Raw genomic sequence first — 20,103 nt, 5'->3', positions numbered from 1 at the left:
AAAGGTGTTGATCGACCTCGATAACTCCAGATGGTACGAATCAACTTCCATGGATTTAAGAATAGACCTGCGAATTTAAGGAGCGAGCTTCCAACTCTAACCGAGTTTAAATTGCTGGGTGGTTTTGACACGACCCAAGCTCGAACAAGATCACACCAAGATTGCTTGTATGTGTTAGACACAATCATATAACTATCATGCATATATAATTATCACATGCTAATAGTGTGCACATGTATATGGTTGACTCATTACAATGCTTTGTTTAGCCATGTGTTGATAGTATTTTTATTTGTGCCAAAGAAGAATAAAAGTGAGAGGTGGTATATTCTATGCATGTGAGGGGCCTGTGAAGGTATGAAATATGTTGCTTGATGAAGCTAATCCAAATGGCATTTCACATGTGTCAATTTAATAAAGTGCCCAAAGCATGCATGAAGACACTTGGGATCGTCTCACACTTACATGGTCTACCTTTGAGTTAATGATGTCTCCTGACTTATTTGAGGTGTAGTACCAGTTTTGTTCCAAATTTGTGTTTGCTCCTCGAATATATATATTGTTTTGGGTGGTTCTCCTTTCAGCGATGACCAATAGCCTTTGTCCAGGTTTGAGAATTGAGGCTCCGAGGTCAACTTTAACTAATTTGGAGGATGTCGATCGACTTTAAGGTGTTTGACGGCTGCAAATTTGTTTCGAACTGAGGGGGATGTTCGATGTTGAGCTTCCTGAATCGATTGGAGGGTGTCCAATATTGAGCTCATTGATGGCAGAGGTGCCTGATGTAGAGCTTTCTGAACCGATGAGGATGCTCGACGTTTAGCTTGTGTTCGATGAGTTTCGAGATGGGAAGGGTGCTCGATATGAGCCTCTTAAACCGATCGGAGGGGTTTCGACCACGGGCGGGGAGCTCAATTTCAAGAGAAAGGAGAGTCTTTCAACTTCAGAACTCCATTGCTATTGAAAATTGGAGGAGGTGAACTGAAGGCTTCTCGATTTGCAAGCCAAATTTGATGAAGCAAACTTATCATGCTAAATTCGAAGATTGAGCGAAGCGCTAGAGGCCTTGGCTTTTGTTGTGGAAGGGTATGGAGCAGAGATTTCTGAAATGTTGTGGAGCCAAATCTTCCGGATCGAAAACTTGTTAATGGATCTAGAACCAAAGTGGAGACCTTTTGATCCTAGCTCTTGAGTTTTCAAAATTATTCCAGTAGGAGATTTTGTGATCTTGAAATATGATTAATTGTTTGGAACCATGACTAACGGAAGAGAGAGATCGAAACTAAAAGGTTAGAATGGAATCATGTGTTACTCCACCTTCACCGCACCAAATAATGAAGACATTGGATCTTCATAGTCGACTGGATATATGAAGCGAGGTTGATGCCACTCCGGTCGCCGGACCTGCATCGGGGGAGGCCCCCGGTGTCCACTCTGATGCTAAAGTTAGTAGGAGTATATAAGTAGAGGGATAAAGTAATGTCTAGAGAGAGGAAGAGAGTATACCTTCCCTTTATAAGGGTATTTATAGTGAACGCGATGGGCTTAGAGGACCTTGCTTGTCTTGGGCTTGATTGGCTTGGGCCTAGTGGGCCGTATTCATATTCCGAATCACTTTATATATATATATATATTCTTCTTCCTCTTTCCCTCTACGAACTCAAAGTGTTTACCATTTACAAATTTGAAGCTTTCAATTTCTACGTTTTTTCTCTTCGATTTCAATGACAAGAAACAGCAAAAAAGTACATATCTGTGTTTTGTTGCGATTTTGTTTGGTTTTGGGTTATGTGTTCTCGGATTTTTATGTTTTCGTGATTAATTTAGGATTTATGGTATAGGTGTGTTATTTTGTTAGTTTATAACTATTTTCTGCGAAATGGGACTCAAAACAGTTTGAAATGACCGCGAATAGTTCATTTGTTCCAGAAAAAGTCTTCGCAGATATGAGTTTGCTTAAGCGGTCATTTTGGAAATGGACTCTTCTTTGGCTATCCTACTTAGAGGTGTCCAAATAGGTCATAACCCATTTATTGACCCATTTAACCAATCATTTAATAGATTAGAGTTGACCCTTTTATGGATTGGGTTATAAATGGGTTGAGCCATTTAACCCATATAATAAAAAAGTTGGATAGGTTTTTTAGAGGGTCAACCCATTAACCCATTAAGATCTTACTCAATCTTAAAACAACCACGAAATACACAACGCTCCCAACTAAAACCATAGCCGATTACATGTTCTCCCAAACGCCGATTCCGCCGATTCATTCCGCCGCTTGATTCCGCCGATTCCGCCACTCTTCCCGTTTTCTCTTAAATTAAGCAACCATAATTATTGAATTTATTGACTCTTAAATAATTAGTTCCTTCGACTGTAAATTTCCTGAAATTGGAAACAAAAGATCTATAATTTGCTCTTGAATTTATTGACTCTTAAATAATTAGCTAGTTAGTATAATGGATATCAAATCTTTACTTTGCAAAGAACCAACAAAGACTATGCTACCTTAATTGCTCTCTGCCAACATCACTTATCAATAAGCCTTTTTTGAGTTCAGTATGCTTGATAGTAAGATTTATACGTTTGGTTTTTTCTTAAACTCGATTGTTTACCTGGTAATAGTATTTTATTTTATTAGTTTCTAATAAATTTTTATTTTTTTAGTTAGGAAAGAAGAAGATATGGAGATACTAAAACTTGATAGGAATATTATGGAATTTCAACTAGATTCCAATGAAGTAACGTCAAATAAAAACTAGTTCTTTTTGTACTTAGTTAAATTTAAATTGGTCAAGTTGAATTTTAATTACATGAAGAAACAATCAGATATTATAGTTATTTTAATTAATTAGATTAAATGAGTTGATCCATGTAACTCGTTTAATGTTTTTTTCTATTTTATTTACGCTTTTTACATTTTTTTTCGTTTTTACCTTTTTTTTCTTATTTTTGTTCAATTTTTAATTAGATTTAGTAATTGGGTTAAATGAGTCAACCCATGTAAATGAGTCATCTCAACCCATATATAAAAGGGTTATCTCAATCCATTTACCTCTAGTCCTACTTATGAACCAGACAGTGGACCAGTTCCACCTTTTGGGTTGGCTCGTTTGGGAATGTAAGAAACTTTGAGATAGGTCTGGGAGGTTCGGTTTCAACATGTGTTTCGTGAAGGGAACAATTGAGCTGACTAGATGATAAATTTCGCAGTCACTCATGCTTTGGGACACTACGAGTGTGATGTGCCTCCTGCAACGCATTTTCCTTGAAGATCGGCATGGTTGAACTTCATTGCGAATGGTCACTGCTTAATCTTGTTCATATTTTTTTTCCCATCCGACTTTTAGCCTTCCTGTGACACTAGGGTGAGATTTGTACCTATATGATTCAATAGTATAATTTGGTTTTGTCATAAAGAACAAATTTAATTTAAATTAATGGTACAATTTAATCTGCTCTTAAAAAAAAAAAAAAGTTAACACTTCAATCCAATTTTGAATTTTTTTTATTTGAGTATTTAATTTCGTTCAAAAATTTCCAAAATTTGTGTTTAGCAGTTGACTTGTATCTCGTGTTTTGGATACGTGTCAACATCCAAACTTTGGGATGGCTAAAATCCAATATTATCAGATTCACATGACATCAAACCAGATTTATATTTAGGTCATGTGCCACTTGATTCAATAAAATGATTTGGACCGAATGATGTACTCCATCCATTTCATATTACATATATTTTTAGAGAGTTGTACAGAAATTAAGGATATTAGAAAAAAGACATTATTGCCCCTTATTTATTGATTTCAATATTTATTTATTCTATAATAATATTCTAATTAATTTCCGTAAAAACCCACGTTTTATAGCAGAAAAAAAAGATGACTTAACGTATACTGATCATATAAAATGATAAGTATTATGAAACAAAAAAAATCTCTAGAATCTAGACATGTATGAACAGAGGTAGTAATAAATAAATAATATTTATATATATTAAATATATATATATATTTCTACCAAAAAAAAAATATATATATATATATATATAATTTAAATTATTTTTATAAATTATATATATAATTTTTATTAATAATTAAAAATCATTTGAAGTAATATATGATGATTTAGCATCCATTTAGAAAAGGCTTAATGCTTCTCCGGCCCCCTTAACTTGTCCAAATTGGTCATTTTACCCCTCCAACTCATCGAATGTCCTATTTGCCTCATTAGCTCCATAAAAATGGTATTTCTCACCCTCTTAACTTGTTCAAATTTGTCATTTTACCCATTCTCAACTAATCGAATATCCTATTTACCCTCTTAACTCAATAAAAGTGGTATTTCTCACCACTTATGATTCCATTCAACCCTCTTAACTCCATAAAAATGATATTTCTTATCCCTTTATAATATTCAAAAAAGTTGGAAAGAGAAAGAATGAATAAAAAATACAAATAACAAGAACATTAATATAAACAAGTTAAATACATTATATATAGGGATAATGTACCAAAATAAGTCTATGATTTTTGGGGAAGTATCAATTTAGGTTCTACTTACAAAATAGCATAAATATAGGTTTAATGTTTAAAAAAAGTTATCAATTTAGGCTTCGATAACGGATTGTAAGGGGTGAAAAATACCACTTTTATGGAGTTAAGGGGGTAAATAGAACATTTTATGAGTTAGGGGGATAAATGGACAAGTTGAGGTCGTGAAAAATACCACTTTCATGGAGTTAAGAGGGTAAATAGGACATTCGATTAATTGAGGAGATAAAATGACTAATTTGGACAAGTTAAGGGGTTGGGGAAGCATTAGGCCTTTAGAAAAACACCAAATAGTAAGCAATCAACTCTTTAATTGTAAGAAGACTTATATTTTGGGTTTACAAGTTTGTTTTTCACTAAATTCCTAGTTAAGATTCAAGTTAAATTAATCAAATTAAGTTTAGGGAAAAAGTATTGAAATAAATTTTGTGATTTTTCGTCATTTTCAAATATAAATTATATGGTTTAAAGATGGTAAACACAAACATTGATATTGATTCTGTTAGCAAACACAGTCTAAATTTATTAACCGTGTTAAAAAAGTCAAATGATAGTCAAAATCAAATAGCAAAATGTTATTTATGATCTTTATATTTATTTATTTTATAAATTAACATTATTATTATATAATTATTATAAACAAACATGGAAAATAAAAATAAACTCACCATTTTAGTCATCTCTCTTTGATCTCTCTTCTTTCACTAATCAACCAACAATCCACGGTTGTTAATTCCAAAACAAACACCATGGATTAGATCAAAATTGATTCAATATATATTTATACAAGAGTTTGTGTGATTCCGTTTGTATCCATCGTTTGGTGCGAGAAGAAGAATTATCTAGAGAATTGTTTGTTTTGAAGCCAAATCCCCAATCTCACTTATTGGCTGCCAAATTAACTTCCTTCTCTTCTGTTCATCGGGTTCAGCTCCACAGCAGATGGATTTCTTCTTCTTAGGTCTAGTATTTTGCCTTTGGTAATATTCTTCTTACTCTTAATTCTTCGCTTTATATATGTTCTTTTCCTCTGATCTTCTTTCTCTATATCTTTGAATATTTCTACTGTTCTTGTTAAGTTTGAGATATCACTATTTTACTTGACAATTGATTAATTGTTTCTCTCGATTTTGTTTTAATTCATGGATTCATCTTCATTCATCATAGGAGACCAAAATATCTGAAGGTATAACAGTACGATGGAATTTTTACGTACGGTTTTCTTCGATTATGTACGGTCCATTTGTACGTACGGTTTCTTCGATTTCTTCAGCTCTCTCTCACCTTTGATTTTATCGACTGTACATTATTTTCTAGCTGAATGCCATCTAGAATTGAAATCAAGAATCTGACGCCTGGAAATCTGAAGAAAAACTTGCTATTATCTCTTGTGAATCTTGCATTTTCTTTGTTGTTGAGAGGAAACAGAGAAGAGAAGAAATGAGTTATGGTTAGCATGTTGTTTGATGATAGAAAGAAAAAGATTAAAAAGAGATTTATTTTACTTTGAAGTTAGTTTGCGATAATTATATAATAAATGGGTTAATTTATAAAATAAATAGATATTAAGATAAAAATAACTTTTTGTCATTTGATTTGGAATGTTAGTTGACTTTTTTTTAATACTGTTATTCAGTTTGAACTGTGTTTACTAAGAGAATCAACTTTAAAATATTTGTTTGCCAACTTTTTTTTTTTATGAAATTCCACATGATTTTGATTTGATAAAATTATTTAAGTAAATGATAGCAATAAGAATTTGAGGACTACATAAAGAAATTCCCCATTTCGCTAACTCGTGAGCAGCAGCATTAGAAGAACGTCCTTCGTACACGAAGCACACTTCAGAAAAAGATTAAGCTACTGTCAAAATATGTTGAACCACCACATCAATGTAACTAACATCCCTAGCATCCTGAACTGCTTCAATAGCTATTTTGCAATCTGACGAAACCACCACTTTAGAAAATCCACACTCTTTCGTAAAAATTAACCCATTTAAAATGGCTAAAATTTCCGCATGCATCACAGACCAACACAATCCCAATGGACACGCCCCACTCATCAGAACCTTACCCAAATTATCCCGTGCCAAAAATCCAGTCGCCCCACAACATCCTCGCGAAGAGAATGACACGTCACAATTCAATTTGATAAAACAAGAAGGAGGAGGCATCCATTTTTCCAAAATATGATTACAAGAAACCATAGAAGAAAGGATAATACTTACCGAATCAGCAGCTCTACTAGCCCCATTGACGAAAGCCCGATCATCAAGAGACTTCTCACCATGCGTGATAAGGTTATGATCATACCAAATCATCCAAATAAAGCAACAGAGAAGAAGAAATTCAGAATTTGGCAGCATTAGAAAAACCTTCTCAATCCATTCCAAACATGACCCACCCTCAATAGAATACACCTTCAAAGAGAAACCCCCGCACTTCCACCGATTTCGGGATCGACGACAGAATTTCATAATATGAATCAAAGTACTATCAACAGGATTTTTTTTGCGAATGAGATTAGCAGCACAAGGCAAGAAATTATTACAACACGCCCAAATTAGATGAAGAATTTTGAGCGGGAGCTTGAGCTTCCACAAGTGCTTCCATGCCCGACTAGGCCCCGATGATGCCCCCGGAATATTATCAAAAATCCTATTTACCTCAAAAGCCATTTTATAACCAGATTTCACATCATAACACCCATCACGGGACCATGGCCAGTAAAACCGATCAACAGAATTGGGTCGAAGAGGAATATGCAAAATAGCTTCAGCCACATCAGAGGAAAAGCAATCATTTACCACCCTAGAATTCCACAAACCTATACCTGCAATTATTAAAGAATCAACAAATTCAGTTGGGGTATTGCATTTAACAGTCAAGGGACGACCACACGGCAAAGAAGGAATCCATCTCTCCGAGAGAATCCGTATAGAGGATCCACTCCCCACCCGCCAAAGACCACCTCTCAACAAAATAGATCTAACACTTAGTAAGCTTCTCCATACGAAACTATCAACAGCTCTTCCAGAAATATCCACCCAAGATTGGTTCCTCAAATACTTGCTTTTAAACACTTGTGCACACAATGATAAAGGTTGATTTACAATTCTCCAAAGTTGTTTAGCTAATAAAGCTTGGTTGAAAGAAAATAAGTGCCGAAAACCAAGACCGCCTACCACCTTAGGTGAACAAAGAATATCCCACCTAGCCCAATGTATAGCACGTTTTCCATTAGTATCTCCCCACCAATAACCAGCAATTATAGATTGCATCTCCTCACATAGAGTCTTAGGTAATAAAAAACAGCTCATAACATACTGAGGGATAGCAACCGCGACCGCCTTGATAAGAATTTCTCTACCACCTCTAGATAATAACCTTTCATTCCATCCACTAATATGCTTTAGAAGACGATCCCGTAAGAATTTGAAAATAAGTTTCTTAGACCTTCCTAAGATCGTAGGAAGACCTAAATACTTTGGAAAAGCATCAACAGCTTTCACCCCCATAAAGCATCTTAAACTTTCTTTGAACTCCACCGAAAGATTCGAACTAAAGCTGATCTCAGATTTATCAAAATTCACACATTGCCCTGAAGCTTGCCCATACAATGCTAAGATCTCCTTAACCACAACCATTTCCTCAAAAGAAGCTTTGAAAAAAATAAGAGAGTCATCCGCAAAGAACAAATGAGTAATCATAGGACCACTAGGACCCGACACAATCCCATGCAAACATCTGTCAACTACTGCCTTCTTAATCAAAGATGAAAACGCTTCCGCACACAATACAAACAAATAAGGTGAAATAGGATCTCCTTGACGAAGACCCCGACTAGGCTTAACAAAGCCTTTAGGCAGCCCATTTATAAGAAAAGAAAAAGTAGTAGAAACACATCTTAGCACAAGATCCACAAATCCATTTGGAAATCCCATCCTCCTCATCACAATTTCCACAAAAGACCATTCAACCCGATCATACGCCTTACTCATATCAAGCTTTAATGCACAATAACCCTTTCTCCCATGGCATCTATATTTCATAGTATGAAACAATTCAAAGGCAATAAGTGCATTATCAGTAATCAACCTTCCATAAACCATAAAATTTATTTTTGTACTTTTCCCTTAAGTTTATTAGTAAAATTAACCTTTTATGATTTCTAAAAGAGTATAAGTGTAACACTCTAGTCCAATACTATGTAGGTATCGTCCGTTCTAGTCCAAATCCAATACCTTGGACCTCACGGCTTTAAAACGCGTCGACATGTATTGAATTCCCATCTTACTAGAGTAAATTATGTCAATGGTACCTCAACTTACTCTAGTTTACACTTTGGTACCTAGATTACATTTTGTCCCAAAAATATACCTGAAGTAACGATGACCGGACAATTTAGTATATTTTACCGGTCAATGTGAGTTTGACGAGTAAATTACACTCATGGTACCTAAACTTTACCCTAATCCATATTTTGGTACTTAGATTTTATTTTGTCCAAAAAATACACCTCAAGTAAAGATGTACATTTGACCGATCAGTGTAGCGATCGGTCAACGAAAGCTTGACCATTTTAAATTAAAGATTGAGACCCATCAAACGCTTAATTAACATAAAATTGCAATACTACCATATATATATTAAATGACAGTGTGGTAAGTTTATGTTAATTGAGTGTATGGTAAGTCTCAATGTTTAGTTCAAAATGGTTAAACTCGCGTTACCCGGTCAGTAACTGATCAAATGAACTAAATTTTCAGTCACCTTTACTTGAGTTATGTTTTTAGGATAAAACAAAATCCAGGTACTAAAGTGTGAACTATGGTAAAGTTCAGGTACCATTAATGTAATTAACTCATGAAGCTCGTGTTTACCGGTCATTAACCGGTAAAATATACTAAATTGTCCGGTTATCGTTACTTCAGGTATATTTTTAGGACAAAATGTAATTTAGGTATCAGAGTGTGAACTAAAGCACAGTTCAGGTACCATTAGTGTAATTTACCCCATCTTACTAATAAGCCCCAATCACTCCCTCTCCACTTCCAATATGGGATTCAGTTCATTCTTGTCCCTATCGCTCCCCCCCCCCCATTAGGGCCGCTCCTTGCTCACTCCTTCTACCCCGGCGCCACCCTCTCCGGATCAGGTCGTTACAGGCCCACCATCTTCCGCCTGGTTCGTCCCCGAACCACACATCGTACGTGGAGAGTTGGCTCTGATTCAATTGTAACACTCTAGTCCAATACCATGTAGATATTGTCCGCTCTGGCTCAAATCCAACACCTTGGGCCTCACGGCTTTAAAACGTGTCTGCATGTATTAGATTCACATCTTACTAATAAGCCCCAATCACTCCCTCTACACTTTCGATGTGGGATTCAGTTCATTCTTGCCCCATAGCCATCCCTTTGGACCTCTCCTTGCTCAGGCCTTCTACCTTGGCGCCACCCTCTCCGGACCGGGTCGTACAGGTCCACCAGCTTCCATCTGGTTCATCCCCGAACCACACATCGTACGTGGAGAGTCGGCTCTGATACCAATTATAATACCCTGTCCAATACCATGGAGATATTATTCACTCTAACCCAAATCCAACACCTTGGACCTCACTACTTTAAAACGCGTCTGCATGTATTGGATTATCATCTTACTAATAAGCCACAATCACTCCCTCTCTATTTCTGATGTGGGATTCAGTTTATTCCTGCCCTATCTATTGGTCCCTTATAACGTAACAAGTTAGTTCCAAGTGGGGGGTTAGGAACTATTTTAAAATTTTGTACCTTGAGGCTGACTTCTTTTACTTTGAAAAGTAATTACACAGCGCGCTGAGTGAAGTAAGACACTAGCTTAGTCAACTGGTGACTAAGTCAGCTTCTTTCTTTGAGTTAGGAGATAACACTTAAGTCTATTCCTGAACTCAGATACTCAATGCACACAATTCAGCGTGACCTCTTTACTTGGTCAGTTTTGTTTAAGCAAGCAATATATATATTAAAGGAGTTTAAGGTTAGAACGATGTTACTCAGGAGATTTATCCAGGTTCGGCCTCTACGCCTACGTCCTATCCCCGGAACACGTTCCGAGCTTTCGAATTCTCTACTGAGCTCTTTAACGGTAGAGCATCAAACCTTTTACAACAAGAAGCTGAGTATAACAAGAGTACCTTCCTCTATACCTCTACTCACTCCTATTCTATTGCTGAGTACTATAACCGAGTACTCAGCCTCTCCTTTCTATTTCTAGAATTGATAATAAGATTGTCCTAAACAATAATTGCTAAGACACTTTAGATGATTGGATAATCACTCTAGACTTTTACACAATAATATGGAAATTGGTGTAAGTATTTGCTTTGCTTTTTCACACAGATTCTTCAAGTAGAAATTTGGTCAGCGTAATGGCTTGGTGAAGATCTGCATCGAATGAAGCAACTGAAAGCCCTATTTATAGTGACACTTGAGGTATCGGTTATTTCAAATTTCGAAATAACCGTTGGAGGGAAACGGCTTGATGTCGTTGTCACTCAGTACACGCTCAGTGCCGTTGGCCAATCAGATTATAGTATCTTCTGTCTTCGGTCAGTGTTGAGCAGCTTTTAAACAGACAGGCATAATGTTTCGCCTTTTATGGCAAAGTATTCCAGACAGCTTTCTGTGTCTTATGAACTTTACCCAAAGTAGAAATACTTTGTCTTGAAGTTGTTCCTTGCTCAGCTGCTGTCTTGTACTCTTTGTCGTCCAACTCAGCAGCTTCGTTCCGAAGTTAGACAAAGAAAGTCTTCCAGATCCTTCTTCACGCTGAGCTGCGTTTTATCCATAACGACAGCGTTTTGTTTACACGGGCCGAGTTGTCTTGGGCCTTTGACTTTCCTTTGGGCCTTTAGCCTTTTAGTCTTTATGTCTTATAAGCAATTTAACTCAACATTGAACAAACACATTAGTGTAATAAATCAAAGCATTTAAACTTAGTGTGTTTAGAATATTCTTTAATCATATACTTAAATAATTTTGTCAAATCAAAATCATGTGGAAAGGTGTTTCAACAAACTCCCCCATTTTGATGTTGGCAAAACTATTCAGTAAAGAACTCAGTTTTGAGCTCCCCCATGATAGTTGACCTTTTATAACTTAATAAACTCCCCCGTAAGGGTTGAGCTACTGACACAGTTTTACTCTAAACATTTTAAGGCTTAATCTAGTAAGTCCTAGGTCAGTTTTCAAATAAAGGTCAGCTCATGAAACATATTCTATTAACTCAGTTTTAAGCGGAAGATTTAACTATCAGAGAGCGCTGAGTATTTTGTTGTTCAATGAGTCTTATAAGACAATGTTTTAATCATACAAGACAGTATTAACAGTATACAATCAGAAGACATTAAGAATGATAAACATAGTTGATGTATGCAACACATAATAGCTCAGCATCACATAAGATTTTAATCAAGTTGAAAACTTTGATGCAAGCATAGTATTAATAAGTAGTCAGCATTATACATAACAGGGATACTAAGACTTAGTAGAAACTAGCTATCCTAACTAAGCTATTTCTTCTTATATATCAGTTTTCCCTTTCCCTTAGGCTGACTACTTCCAGCAGCCTCATTCTGAGTTCTTCCTGTTTGTTCTTTCTCCCCCGTTTTGGCAGCATCGGGAGGAGGAGGAGGCCTGAAGGTGTTGTTTTGAGCAGCTTCAGATATTTGAGCTGAGAATTCCTTAAGCTTGAAGGTGCTTTCATTGATGCCATCAAAGATAGCAACACCATCGTCGAATACCTCTTGAGGCACACCAATTTCATCAGCACTGAGGATGCTCAGTGCGTAGGCTTGAGATTTACCCATCCAAGTAAGTGTATCAGTCAGCGCAGCATAAGCTTGATGAAACATCTTGAGCAAAGATGAGTCATAGTACTGACGCTGAATGTTGGAGTGACGCATATGGGTAAAGATTTGATGTGTATACTGGAGAATCTCATTCTGCTTCATCTGGTCACTGTCCATCTCTGCCTTGTTTAGATTCAGAAGACGAACAGCTTCGTCGATCTGTTCTACTGAGCATTGGGAGTAAGAGGCCAGCTGATGGTTTGTCTTCTCTTGCTCAGTTTGAAGCTGGGTGAATAACTGATGAACTTCGGCAGAAGTTGCATACCTTGAGTTCGCAGCTGACAAGGCTTGAAATTGTCCCTGAAGGGAGTTGATATGTTGAACCATGGTCAGCTGGAGTTTAGCCAGCTTTGTTATGGACGCCTGCTTTGGTTGTTGGGCTTGGGTATTGATCATTACACTCAGCAAGTCTTTTAAACCTCGAACCTCGTTGAGAAGTTCAGTGAGTTGGGGAAGCTGAGTGGACTCATTTTCGAAAGACCCAGCAGTAGTGTCAGAAGTTTGATGAAGGTCTTGGATCAAAGCCTGAGCCGAGTTAATTATCCTTCTACCAGACTCAGTGGCAGTGAGGTGATTGAATGAGTCTTCATTATTTTGACCAGCTGGTGGAGGAGTGAGATTTAGTGCATCATTTGTAGTGCCAGTGGGGTCAGTTACTGGTCTTAGTGTTTCATCCTGCACTTGTTCTGTAGAATGGAGAGGTGATTGAACAGCAGCATTGGATGCAGGTTCAGAGTCAGGCTGAAGCTGACTTTCTATTGAAGGTTGGATAGGTTCAGTGCTGACTGAGGCAGGAATTTCCTTAGCCGGCAGCGGGCTAGGTTCAGCATCTGCATTTAGAATTGGCTCGGAGAAACAGAGGCTTGCTTTTCAGTGTGCTCTGGAAGAGTAGTAGAAGATTTCTTGAAGAATTGTAGCTTTATAGTCGATGGATCGGTGGATGATCTTTTCTGCGTTAAGGTATCCATGACATCAACCACAGTTGTTGGGTGTGTCTTGACAAGTCTTCTTCTTTTTCCCTGGGTCCTTGGAGGAGTGGGATCAGCGTGAATTGATTGAATTGAATGAGATGGAGAATTTACTCCTTCATCAGCATCCTGCTGTTGAGTTTGCTCAGCTTCTTCTTCTGCAGTCAACTCAGTGTGAGTTGGCTCAGCATCTTCTTCACTAGCTGTCTCCTCAGTGTCATCCTGACCACTCTCTTCTCCTTCTCCTTCTTGCTCATCATCCTGATCTTCATCATCTAGTTCTTCTTCCAACTGTTCAATGAACTGATCATCCAGTTCAACTTCATCGTTCTGTTGCTCAGCGGCAACACCTTGACTCTGAGTATAGTGAGAGTCGTCGGGAACAAATAAGCCAACAGGAATGGCATCGATTGGACTTAACTCCGAAGAGTTCTTCTGCTTCTTACTTAGGGGTTCTTCACCAACGTTTTCCCTTTCATCTGCCTCAGGCTCATCTTGCCTAGGTCTTTTCTCCGCTGACTTGGGCTCAGCTTGTGCAGTTGTTCCTTTGGACACAATCTTTATCTTCTTAGGAGCAGGAACAACTTCCTTAGAGGTGCTATGCATAGCTTTCCTCTTCCTATCAGCAGGGGCCTTAGTTCTTTTGCCCTTCTTGATTACCGTTCCATCAGCGTTTGGGTCAGCAACACCTTTTGCTTTCTTGATTGGCTGATTAAACTTTAGAGCAAATAGGGCAGCGACAGTAATCTCTGATCCTTTGGCTTTGGTTTCCTAAGTTAGATCTACTCGGTGGTCAAGGAGGATTTTGGTAATGAGTGAACCCAGCCTTAGAGTTCCAGTGCTCCTTTGAAAACCGGCTATCAAGAATACTGGCATGTTGATAGGCTTGTATGTCAGCATATGCCATATGAAGCATTGCTCAAAGTTTGTTGCTGAGCTGGTGCAATTTATCTTAGGGTAGATGTAATTGGTCAGCAGGTAGTGTGCCATCTTTTGGTGTTGGCCCATTGAAGTGTTGGAGATTTTGCCAGCATGGCCAGTCGGTTTACAGAACGTAGTGGAGTACCTAGTAACGTCCTGATCTCTAGACTTTCTAAGAATGGCTCCTTCATTCTTGAGTTTCAGAAGGCTGGCTAGGTAGGTGGGATTGATGAAGATGGTTTTGTCCTTCACCTTGGTGACTAAGTGGTCCTGGTTATCATCAGCGACACGCATGTTGTGGTAGAACTCTCTTACCAAGTCAGGGTAGGTATTGTAGCTTATTAAAAACAGCTCGGTCCAGCCATTCTTTGAAATCCACTCACATAATGGTTGCTCTCTTTCCACAAATTCTTTCGAGAACCACCTTGAGTAGTCAATCTTGTATTCCCTGACGTTTTCATAGACCCTGGTATATGTTCGTTCCTTAGGTTTCTTCGTCTTAGAAGAGTTACCTTGGTCAGTCTGGTTTTTCTTGCTCGGTGTGGTAGCTTTAGTTTGATCATGCTGGGTAGGAGGCTTAGGGTTTCCAACAGATAGGTGACCGGCATCAGAGATGTTTACAGAATCGTTCGTCATTTTCGCAGAGAAGATATGAATGATTTGAAGTTTTTGAGAGAGAAAATATTTGTGCCAGAGAATTCTGTAAGCGTAAAGAGATAAAAATGGGGATTTGCCCATTATTTATAGATGTGAGAGATGGATCTTATCGAATCCATGTGTCAGTTTTGCCCTTGGGATATTCAACCGACAAGAATCCTGGCATTTATGACACATTCGGCGCATACGTCATCCTAGGTGGCTATACGCGTGCTTTTGCATTCAATGCAACGGATCAATTTACTAAGTGTGAGAATCCTAATCGTTCTATATTTTGAGTTAGTCAGTTTTATACAAACGGATGATTTAAGTAATTGGTTGCTCAGTTTGAGATAACTACTCAGTGCGCATATTTGCTCAGTATGTGATATCCATTCATTTAGCATTAAACACTCAGCAAACGTCTATCCACTCAGCACGTAATAGCATTCAGCATGGTAATTCACTCAGCATAAACATATATTAAGAACTGGAATTTACTGAAGAGGATTAAACATACCAATGGCTTCTCTCAGTTTGTTGAACTGCTCACGAGCCAGTGGCTTTGTGAAGATATCTGCAAGCTGCTCATTCGTTGGGACATAGGTCAGCTTGATCTCACCTTTGAGTACATGATCTCTAATGAAGTGATGTCTGATGCTGACATGCTTCATCCTGCTGTGCTGAATTGGGTTCTTTGATAGATCAATTGCACTTTTGTTGTCACATTTGACCTCAATTGTCTTTATTTGAACACCATAGTCTTCAAGCTATTGCTTAATCCATAGGACTTGAGCAATACAGTGTCCAGCAGCAATGTACTCAGCTTCAGTGGTAGACAAGGCTACTGACGCCTGCTTCTTGCTGAACCAGGATACAAGACAGCTCCCTAAGAAGTGGCATCCTCCAGAGGTGCTTTTTCGTTCAAGCTTGTCTCGTCCATAGTCAGCGTCAGTGTATCCAACGAGTGTAAAATCATGAGTGTTGGGATACCATAAATCTGCGTTCACTGAGTTTTGCAAATATCTAAGGATTCTTTTTACAGCTATGTAATGAGATTCCTTAGGGTTAGATTGATATCTGGCACAGTAGCATACTGAGAACTGAACGTCCGGTCTACTCGTTGTTAAGTAAAGTAGAGAGCCTATCATACCTCGATACAATTTGCTGTCTACCGACTTACCATTCTCATCAGCACAAAGGACAGTGTCAGTGCCCATAGGAGTAGATATTGGCTTGCAATTTTCAAGATCATATTTCTTCAATATCTCCTTGGCATATTTAGCTTGACTGATGAAGATGCCATTTTTTTCTTATTTAATTTGAAGTCCAAGGAAGAAGTTGAGTTCTCTTATCATTGACATTTCAAACTCAGTCTGCATTTGCTTGCTAAATTCCTTGCACATTGACTCATTAGTAGCACCGAAAATAATATCATCAACGTATATTTGAGCCAACAGGGTGTCTTTACCCTTTCTCTTAATGAATAAGGTTGTATCAGCTTTGCCTCTGACATAATTTCTAGTCAGCAGGAAACTGGTCAGCCTCTCATACCAAGCACGTGGTGCTTGCTTGAGGCCGTACAGAGCCTTTTTTAGTTTATAAACGTGGTTTGGGAATTTAGGATCCTCAAACCCTGGAGGCTGATTAACATAGACTTCCTCGTTTATAACTCCATTAAGGAATGCACTCTTAACATCCATTTGAAACAGTTTAAAGTTCATATAACTTGCATAAGCACATAAAATTCTAATAGCCTCTAGCCTTGCCACTGGGGCAAAGGTCTCACCGTAGTCTATACCTTCTTGCTGACTGTAGCCCTGAGCTACAAGTCTTGCTTTGTTCCTGACTACATTTCCTTGTTCATCCAGCTTGTTGCGGAAGACCCATCTTGTTCCAATGGTCTTCTGACTCCTTAGATGTGGCACTAACTCCCATACATCATTTCTTCTGAATTGATCAAGTTCCTCTTGCATTGCGCTCATCCAGAATTCATCATGCTCAGCATCAGCGAAGTTCTTTGGTTCCTGAACTGAGACGAAGGCTACGTTGCTGAGGTATCTCCTGAGTTGATTTCTTATCATCAGGGTATTCTCAGCGGCATCAAGAATAGCACTCTCTGAGTGTCCTCTTGGTATCCTTATCTCCTTTGGTAGATTGATGTCTTGTGCTGTCTGTGTTTCAACAATCTCTGCAGGTGTAGATTGGTCAGTGAAAACAATTTGAGGTTCACTTTTACCTTTGGTCAGCCCTTGAGGGAATGACTCAGCGGCTGCATCTTGATCAGCGGGTACTGAGTGTGGATCATCCTCGGTCAGCGGCTGATATCTTCCTGCAGGGTTAGTTTCGCCGAACTTAACATGTACTGACTCTTCTAAAACTTGAGTTCGTTTATTGAAAACTCTGTATGCTTTGCTGTTTGTTGAGTAGCCTAAAAAGATAGCTTCATCAGCTTTTGAGTCAAACTTAGCTAAGCTATCTTTGGTATTCAAAATAAAACATTTACAGCCAAAGGCATGAAAGTATCCAATATTGGGCTTTCATCCTTTCCAAAGTTCGTAGGGAGTTTTCTTTAGTATAGGTCTAACAAGAGCCCTATTAAGAATATAGCACACTGTGTTGACAGCTTCTCCCCAAAAGTACTTCGGAAGCCTATGCTCACTCAGCATTGTCCTGGCTATTTCAACCAATGTTCTGTTCTTCCTTTCAACAACCCCATTTTGTTGAGGCGTTCTAGGAGCAGAAAAATTATGGTCAATGCCGCTGGCTTCAGAGAATTCAACAAACTGTTGGTTTTTTAATTCTCCACCATTATCACTTCGGATGTGAGCCAATTTTAGGTCTTTATCATTTTCAAGTTTTCTAACCAAATTTGAAAATGTCTCAAAGGTCTCATCCTTGCTACTCAGTAAGATGATCCAAGTGTACCGAGAAAAGTCATCTACAATGACCAAGGGAAATCTTCTTCCACCCAAGCTCAGCGGCTGGACTGGACCGAAGAGATCCAAGTGTAGTAACTCTAACGGACGCTTAGTTGAAACAATATTTTTGCTATGAAAAGATTGTTTGGTTTGTTTTCCAGCTTGGCAAGCATGGCATAATTGATCTTTTTCAAATTTAAGTTCTGGCAGTCCCTCAACCAATTGCTTTCTTGCTAATTTGGATAGGAGGTCCATGCTTACATGACCAAGTCTCCTGTGCCATAGTCAGGAATTTTCTTCCTTTGAAACTAAGCATACAGTTTTTGAAAACTTTTTCTCTAAGTTCAGCATGAAGACATTATCAATGCGAGGGGCAGTTAAAATTAACTCATTAGTCTTACCCTCGAATATTTTACATCCAGTGTCATCAAATATAACTTTTCTCCCATTGTCACATAGCTGAGCTACGCTGAGTAAGTTATATTTGAGTCCGCTGACTAGGGAGACAGACTCAATAGTAGGATTACCTCCAACGGTTCCTGACCCTACTATCTAACCCTTTTTGTTGTCTCCAAAACTTATGCTTCCTCCTCGTTTACGCTCAAATGTGATGAACTGAGTTTCATCACCAGTCATATGCCTCGAGCATGCGCTGTCAATATACCACATTTTTTACTTCTCAGCACACCTCAGGCTTACCTGCAATGTAACTAGTTACTTTTAGGTACCCAATTCTTTTTGGGTCCTGGCTTGTTAGGTTCAACAGGTAAAGCATCATATTTTATTTTATGGCGACATACTTGGACAGTATAGCCATTCTTTCCACAGAAGTCACAGCTGACCTTCCGTTTAGGATGTCTCACTGACTGGTCAGCACCCCAGTGCTGAGCGTGCCAGCACACCTTTGTGGTGTGTCCTTTCTTCCCACAGAAGTCACATTGGACATTCCACTGAGGATTCCATCTCTGCTGACCAGTACTTCGATACTGAGTATTCAGAGGAATATTTCTTTTGTTTGGAACCTTTAGTTGGTTCTGAATAGATGTGACGTCCTTTCTCAGTTTCTTAGAATCTGATTGGACCTTAGAGACAAGCTTTTGCATAATTCCAATGTTACTATGCAAATCTGAGTTATCCTGAAGAAGATATCGAAGGTCACTTAGTTTGACCTCCTCAACCTCGTCACATCGCCTGCTGAGTGCTCTAACCTTTTTATTACACTTTTTGACAAGTGTGTAGAGGTCACTTAGAGCATTAACCATTTTATTTCTGAGCAAGGGTAGTGATATTACCTCAGTTGAATATTCCTCATCGTCAGATGCAATGGAAGGGTCAGCATGCTCAGAAACACATGGCTCAGCAAGTTCGTCAGCCATGAAACAAATCTTCGCTGACTCAATGGCATCAGCTTCAGATGATGATGAATCATCAATATCACTCCAGGTTGCCACCATTGCCTTCTTGCCGTTCTTTCTTTCTTTCCTCAGCGAGGGACAGCTTGACTTGATATGGCCAGTTTGATGACATTCAAAGCAAGTTATGGGCTTTGAGCTGTCCTTCTTGTACTTGCTATCGCTGGAGTCAGCTTTGTACTTATCAAACTTCTTATAAGGCTTCTTAGAATATTTGTCATTCTTTTTGAACAGCCTTTTCATCTTTCTGGTAAACATAGCCATCTCTTCATCGTCTGTTGAGCTCCTATCAGTGGAGTCAGCTTTCATGACGAGAGACTTTTGCTTCTTGTCTTCAGACTTTTCCTTCACCTCGAAATTCTTCATCGAGATCTCATGGGTCAGCAGTGAGCCGATGAGTTCATCATACTTATAGGTGGTTAAGTCTTGAGCTTCCTCAACAGCGGTCTTCTTTGCTTGCCAGTTTTTAGGAAGACTCCTAAGAATCTTCTTGACTTGTTCTTCCTCAGTGAAGATCTTCCCAAGTCTCTTGAGCTCGTTGATGATGTTTGTAAACCTTGCATTCATGTCAGAAATTCCTTCATCATCGTTCATTTCGAACAGCTCGTATAGTCTCATCTACTGGTTCACCTTGGACTCCTTCACTTTGTTGATTCCTTCGTAGGTGACCTCCAGCTTCTTCCAGATCTCTTGCGCTGAATCACAACCTGAAATCTTGTTATATTCTGCAGCATCAAGCGCACAGTGAAGCATGTTTATAGCCGAAGCATGGTTTTGTAGCTTCTTGAGATCATC

This window comes from Euphorbia lathyris, chromosome 2 (assembly GCF_963576675.1).
Source record: "Euphorbia lathyris chromosome 2, ddEupLath1.1, whole genome shotgun sequence".
NCBI classification, from domain to species: Eukaryota; Viridiplantae; Streptophyta; class Magnoliopsida; order Malpighiales; family Euphorbiaceae; genus Euphorbia; species Euphorbia lathyris.
Note: the sequence above shows the minus strand (reverse complement) of the source record.